This window comes from Theobroma cacao, chromosome 5, assembly GCF_000208745.1.
Source record: "Theobroma cacao cultivar B97-61/B2 chromosome 5, Criollo_cocoa_genome_V2, whole genome shotgun sequence".
Taxonomy (NCBI): domain Eukaryota; kingdom Viridiplantae; phylum Streptophyta; class Magnoliopsida; order Malvales; family Malvaceae; genus Theobroma; species Theobroma cacao.
The window spans coordinates 18,973,831-18,981,275 of NC_030854.1; the positions used below are offsets into that span (position 1 = coordinate 18,973,831).

Genomic DNA, 7,445 nt, shown 5'->3' on the forward strand with positions numbered 1-7,445 from the left:
ATAATATTAAAATATTAATATTTTATATGTTGTTGGAATTAGTCATGAAAAATAGAATATGACTAATTTAAGTGGGGGAGAAGAAGTAAAGAAGAATTTTAAAGGAAAATGACGATAATTGTGACAGCATGATTTTATTAAATCGAGCTAACGCGGGTAAGTAAATATTTAAATATTATGGTAACACTGCATTGAAATGCGATCTCGATATTTTGATTATACATGTGTAAGAAAAGGAAGATAGAAGGAAATTAGAATTTTTACAAGTGTCAGAAGAATTAATTTTAAAATATGAAAATTGAGGGAGGTGTATTAAATAAAATGAAGTTAAGGCATAATATGTAAATTTTATTGTTTTGAAGAAATAAAAATAAAGTGAAAATAAAATGGATGATAAAATAATGAAGAAAAGATATTGAAAAGTCAAATAATATTTTTATATGCACATGAGTCAAGAATGGTGTGAATGTGGTTTGAATGGGAATGATGTGGTTTGGATGGGAATGAAGAAAAGTCAAAGTCATTTGGAAGAATACTAAATTGGAACCTAGTGAAATGGGTGGCCGACCAAGTGAATGGAGTAAAGAAATGAAAAGGAAATAAATAAAGAAAGAAGAATGTAGAAATGATGGTGGGGTCGGCCATGTGAGATGAAAGAAAGGAAAATGAGATAAGAGAGAAAAATCGTGGGAGAGGAAGAGAAAAGGAACAAAAAATTTTGCTATTTTCTTGGAACGATTTTGCTGCACTTTGAAGGAGGAAAAGATAGCTTTTTGCTACAATTTTTGGAGGAAGAACAAGCTTAAAATTTTGAGGTAAAAAAGCTGATTTTTTTTAGGTTAATTGCTGGAATTTTTGAGGTTTTTATGGCTGATTTTGATGCTGAAAATTCAAGGTTTTTGCTGTTGAAATTGTGTGAATTTACAGCTAGAAATTTTAAAGGTTTTGCTGCCATTAAAGGGCAACAAAGTGCTATTAATTTGTGCAGAAAAATTATGCATAAAATTGGAGCTATTTGCTGTCAATTTGTGCAGAAAAATTAGAGCTGTTTGCTGCCAATTTGTGCAGAAAATTGGATAGCTTTGTGCTGCCAAAATTGAGGAGTTTTGTTGCTGGAAATTGAGCTAAAAATCTGCTGATTTTAGAGCAAAAAATGGCAGCAAAAAGGGTGAGAAAATGAGGCTTTTGGTGATCGATTTTGAGAGGAAAGGAATAGAGGAAGCCATGGTGGTGAAGAGAGGAAGCCACGGTGGTGAAGGGAAGCCACGGGCTGGAAAGAAAAAAAAGAAGAAACATGGAAAAGAGAAAAAGAAAGAAAAAAGAAAAGAAATAAAATGAATAAATAAATAAATAAATGCGCATGACCTAATAGAAAATAAGTGGGCATGACCCAATAGAAAATAAGTGGGCATGGCCCAATAAGAAATAAAAATAAATGGGCTTAGCCCAAATAAGGAAAATGGAGAAGCCCATGAAAGGGGGCCCCAAAGGTCATAAAGAAATGAAAAAGGCCCAATGGTAAGTTAATGTTATATTTTAAGATTTATGGATAGTTTAATATTGTGTATATTTTGGATGAAAAATATGCAAGTTGCTTAGGAAATTTTTAATTAAGTTGCTACCCATATAAATGTGTGATTAAGTATACTGAGTTTAAATTGTTGTAGGAAAGTTTGTCGTGGAGGCATGCCAAATGAAGTATGTGACCAACAACTAGGAACAATCATATACGCGTACAAATCAATAGTGAAGTAATATCCCACTATTATGAGGTGAGTAGGGGGTGTCAATTTTAAAAATTTCTTATATATATACATGTATGTATATTTTACGTGAAGTGCAAAATTTATGGAAAGCATGCGTTGATAGAATTTTAAGGAATTGTGGGTGTAAGTTATTTTTGGAAATTATTTGGAATATATATATATATATATATATATTATAAGTAAAGTGTTTTAAACAAGGAAACAAGCTTTTCGAAAAGATTTATATCAAAGAAAATTGTGCCTTATTGTTTGTGTGGTGTGTATTCATGAAATTTATTACATATTCACCATGCTATTTTGATACAAAATATCATGCAAATATTTACAATGAACATTTTACGAAAAGAGAGTTTTAATGTGATGTGGGGACCGATATTTTGAGAAAGATTTAAAATATCCCCTTAAAGATCAAATTTGAATTCTTTTAAAAGGTGATTTCATTTTAACCAAGAAATTCAAAAGTAATTAGAGATTGCTACTTGTTGTGTTATAAATTGTATTTTGAATCGAATGGCTTGTGACAATATTTGTATGAATGGCTGAATTGGTATTTGTGTTGAAATATATGAACTGTGTATTTAGCCTTGAGAGGCTGGATTGTGAAATAATTGCCATGTCATGCTATTGCAAATTTTATTGTATGGTGGGTTTAGCTTGCTGCAGTGGGCGGGTTCTATGGACTAGCCTATTAGAGGGGCATGGAATCTAGTTATATATGTACCTCGGTCGGAGGGGCGTGTAGGGTATCTCTTGAGGTATGGTTAGAGTTCACGTCACGCCGAACCACCTCGTGAAGATGAACTTCGCTAACGCCAAGGAACGACTGTGTTTTCAAAATAAAAATATGATTTATGCGTACATTACTTTTAACAGCCGATTCAGTTGGGATAGCTCTAGGCCAAGGTATCCCTGACAACCGAGTATGAGAATGATTTTTGCACAAGCCAAGTTTTTAAGAAAGTCATAAGCCATGTTGTTTATTTTTGACAAAAAATGTAATGGTTTTATATGAGTTGAAATAAGTTTTAATATTATAAATTATATTTCTCTACATGGTGAAAAAGGAATTAAACGGTTTTTTGCAACTCCCCTATATGTTTATCTATGAAAGAAATATGTAATTCCTTGCATATGGTGCGAGTTATGATTTGGGCATGATTTTAAATATTATTTGGTTTCACGGGAGCTTGTTAAATTTTATTGATTTGATTCGAAAATGATTATTAATATATTTCGATGCAAAAATTTTATTACCTTGATTTTTATAATCTATAAGAAATTCTAGATTTTTATATAAGGCACAAACCCTCGTTTGAAACGAATTGCTTTTATAATCTTGCATTTTTATATTCAATTGATCTGCCGTTTACTTGTTTCCCATCTACGCCCTACTCGTTGAGTCGATGATTATCACTGAGTCTATATGACTTACACCCCTTTATTTCCCTTTTGTAGTAGGGATCAGCCTAACGTGTAGTTAGGATCGCGTTCGGTCCACCGTGAATAGGTAAAGGCATCTTCTAGCATTTTATTTCAAGTCGCTCCACTGCTAGAGGTCAAGTCGTAGCATTTTATTTGTTAAGTTGTAAACGAATTCTAAATTTTTATATAAGCATTAATTTGGAAATTATAGACTTAATGCATATACTTACGAATAAAAGGAAAAAGTGTGTATTGGTTTTTATATTTATGGTTCAATTTAGTATATGAAAGTATCAATATTATATGGTGATTGAATGTAGTGGATTAACGAGCAAATTCTAGATAGGCTTGTTCGAGACTTGGCGGGGTCTTTTTCGGAAGTCTTGGAAGTCGACAGCGACCGGGGAGAGGTCGTTGCAGATTTATTGACTGATGATAAATGATGTGCAATCTGAGATACATGTAGCTATGAATAAATTTGGAGATTTTTGCTTAAGCAAACTCGTACTAAATGATATGGTAAAGATATATGAATGTTAGTGGTAAAATAAATACGTTAAATCAATGTTCTGATCGCGCACTTGTGATAGAAAGTTAGTCTTGCTAATTATGGTATAGACTCAGAAAGAAGCCACACAATTGTGAATAACTGGGGTAGTAGCTTTAAAGGTAGAAGAGTTGCTGGGATAAAGTGAATTCAAACAGTTGCAACGCCACAATACTGACTATCAAACGTTGTCGCGTTAAGAACCCTTAATGGCTAGAAAGAGTGAGCAAACTGTGAGCGGCATAAAGATTGGACTCACGAGTTGGAAAATGGTCATTGGTTTTGATGTCGAGCTTCGTTATTGGGAGTCTTAAGTGCATTGGGGGAGTGTTAAGATGAATAATATGTTGACTAAAGTCAAATCTTAGGAAATAAAGTAAACCTTGTAAAAGGTTAAAGAGGAAGTGAGGGAAAGGTTAGATGAATGTATGAGATATTGATAAGAGATGTCAATACCAAGTGATGAGAGTGTGAATGAAGATTTCAAGAATGATATAGCAAATGAGTTTATATAGAATATTGTTACGAGAATTTACAAATCTTGTATTGACTTCGTTGAAAGGAAAGGATTAATGACAACACAAGTAAACCACGTGGTATGCTAGAAACCCTTGGAGATAAGTTGAAGCATGAGTAGTTAAGCATGCATGTAAATATTTTGGTGAAGAAATGCATGCCTTTATGGAAATGATATACTTGGAGTATGAAAGAGCAAATAAGTGATTAAGTGTTTCAAGAATGTTTAAACACCTTTGAGAAAGAATTATAAATTATACGAGATGAGTATAAGATGTGTGATTTTGAAACTTGCTAAGGAGCCAAACGGCTAAGTCACGAGTTAAGTGATCACCTGCTGTGAGACATAAGTTTAAGATAGATATCCTCAAGGAAATACTCAAGAGAAGTTCTGCGATGGATCTCGTGAAAGCAACCACTAAGTTATGTGGTTATAAAAAAGGAAGCTGTAAGCTGAGAGTGATATTAGTATTAATATTGAAAAGTACTTGAGGAGAATCTAGTTTCAAGTCTTGTAATTTCAAGTACAATTTGTAAATTGGTAATATATTCATATGAAAGAGTGGAACAAAGGATGATAGAAGTTGACCTTGATAATGAAGTCGGATAATGAAACTTTTGTAATATATTATGGAAATTGGAATTCAAAAATGCTTGAGGCATACATGATTCAAATGAGTATGAGTTTTAAGTGACAAATCAATATCGGAATGCAAGAAGAATACAAGGTAATGTAGAGGCATGAAGGATAATCGAGGAAAAAGGATGACTCTTAGGAATTGTGGTATTGCATAAGATGCAATGATCAAGTTAAAGATAAATCTTTGAGGCATCAATGGGATTATAAAGCATACATTCATAATAGATTATAATTCAATGGAGATGACATTATGATGCAATGATATATAGTACAAGGAAACTTAATCATATAATTGGAAATGATAAGAAGAGAGTATAAGTATGTAAATGATGTGGAACTATGGACAGGCATGATGAGAATTTGTATGAATTATGAAGATTATTCTATTGAATCTTGGTTATGGATGGGAATGAACAAAGAGAAATTAGTTTGAAGGAATTTGAAAATAGAGACCCGTATACATAATGAGGAATATGGACATTTGAATGTGCGTGTATACATATGTGTGGAGTTAGTGATGTACCCAGCTAAAATGAAGAATGGTTTTAGTGGTTCGAGATTTGAACGCAATATATTTGATGAGTTGTATAGATAATGTAACGATCAAGAATCTTATCAAAAGTCGATTTATGGTGACCTAAGGAATTTTGGGGAAATAGTTAAGGGAATGTAACCTATAGTGCGATTAAGCCATATGAGATGGATTAATAGGATTAAGAAGATTGAAATTTCCTAAATGCAAGGTAAACATGAAGTATGTGGAAATAATTGAAGCCATTAATCTTCCCTAACGTTGAAGATATGTACAGGAATGAGTATGGCATGTTAATGATGCCATAAACTACACAATAGTGTATGAGGATAGGATGAATGAATGAAAGTCAAGAAGTTTGATATGGAATGAAGTAATAAGATAGTGATTGGTATACCTAAATAAGTATAGAATGCGATCGAAATCGGTATGATTGAGATGGAGTTATGGTTCAAGTTTACTGATAGTAATAGAAGCATGCTTGGTGTCTCAATATAAGAGATCATAATTGTGAAGGTTACTGTTGATATGATTTTAAAGGATAATAATAGACATAAATGAAGTACTCGAGTTGAATTGGAGGTAAATGAGGTGAACAAATCGAAATTCCCTATAAAGGGGAGGACATAAGAAGTCAAGCATTAGATGAGAAAACAATACCCCTACATTTTTTCTGAGTTTAGTAAATGAAATTTTGAGGTGAAAAGTTTATTTTAAGGGGGGTAGTGCTGTCAAGCCCGGGTCTACAATATGTTTATTATGCCATTCTTACATAAGAATGCATGTTTGCTTACTTGGGTACCTCGAAATCGTTAAAGGATGGTAATGTACCAAATGGTACAATTAAGTTGAATTAAGCCTTGAACTAGTCCAAATAGAGATTTTAAAATGAAATTGAGAATTTTAAAACCCCATAATGACTTAAAATGGTGATTCGGAGTTCGAGGACCGATTTGGAGTCAAATTGGAATTTTCATAATGTAGAGGCAAAATGGTCATTTTGCCACTTGAGGCTAAATTGGAATGTTGGAAGAAGTTTTTGACCAAGATTGACCATTTAGAACATAATTTGATTTTGAGAGGTGAAAAATTTTAATTTCAGCATTTTTCTAAGCATAAGGGGTAAAATAGTCATTTTACAACCTAGGGGCAAAATTAAAAATTTTCACCATCCAACACTTGTCCAGCGCATGAATTTCACCCATTATTATTATGGATAATTGAGGAATTTTAAATGGTGGAGAGAGATTGCTTAATGGGTAAGTATGACACATGGGCCAATGGAATGGTGACATGGGTCAAATTTTCATCCATTTACAATTGGCTTTAGAAATCAGCACATAAACCCTCCCAACTCATTTCTCTTGGTCGGGCAAAGGAAGAAAAGGGAAGAAAAGAAGAAGAACAAAACCCTAGCTAAGAAATTCAAGAGAAATTCACTAAATTTCAAGGAATCAAGCCATCAAAGGTGAAATTTCTTAATTCTAGCTTGTGATCTACCTTTCCTATGCATTATTTTGCATTTTCCATGGTTGAATCACAAGATATCAAGAAGGATAGTGTGCTGATCAAACCTTAGGAGAGAGAATTTGATGATGAATTTAGTTAGAAAACATATTATTCTAGTGTTTTTAGTTGTTTGGTGATGTGTAGTATGAAAAGCAAGCAAGAAAAATTCATATTCGTACATCACCTTCATTGGCCTACTATTCCATGTGGAATATTGATGATGAATTGGATTGAATTTCAAGTGATTTGATTAGGAATGAATGATTTATGGTGTGAGAATCAAGCATGAAAAATTATATTGTTAGTGAACTCACCATGGTCGAATTTTTCAAGAGAAAATGTGAGGATGATTTTACCATATTTCAAGTTATTTAAATTGTGTTAAATGATTTGGAGTATTGGGAGAGAAATGGAATTGTTTGGAGTTGAATTGGACGTATTGGCCAATTAATCGGGTGATAGATCGAATTAGGCCAATACCATTTTATTTAGGTACATAATTGAATTTATATT

At 32.7% G+C, this 7,445-nt stretch overlaps 1 long non-coding RNA gene across 1 annotated transcript; it reads left to right on the top strand.

Moving 5' to 3' along the window:
• Nucleotides 699-1,240, top strand: LOC108662144. Its single transcript, XR_001927927.1, has 2 exons — nucleotides 699-815; nucleotides 1,069-1,240. It is a non-coding gene; the product is annotated as an uncharacterized LOC108662144 (long non-coding RNA).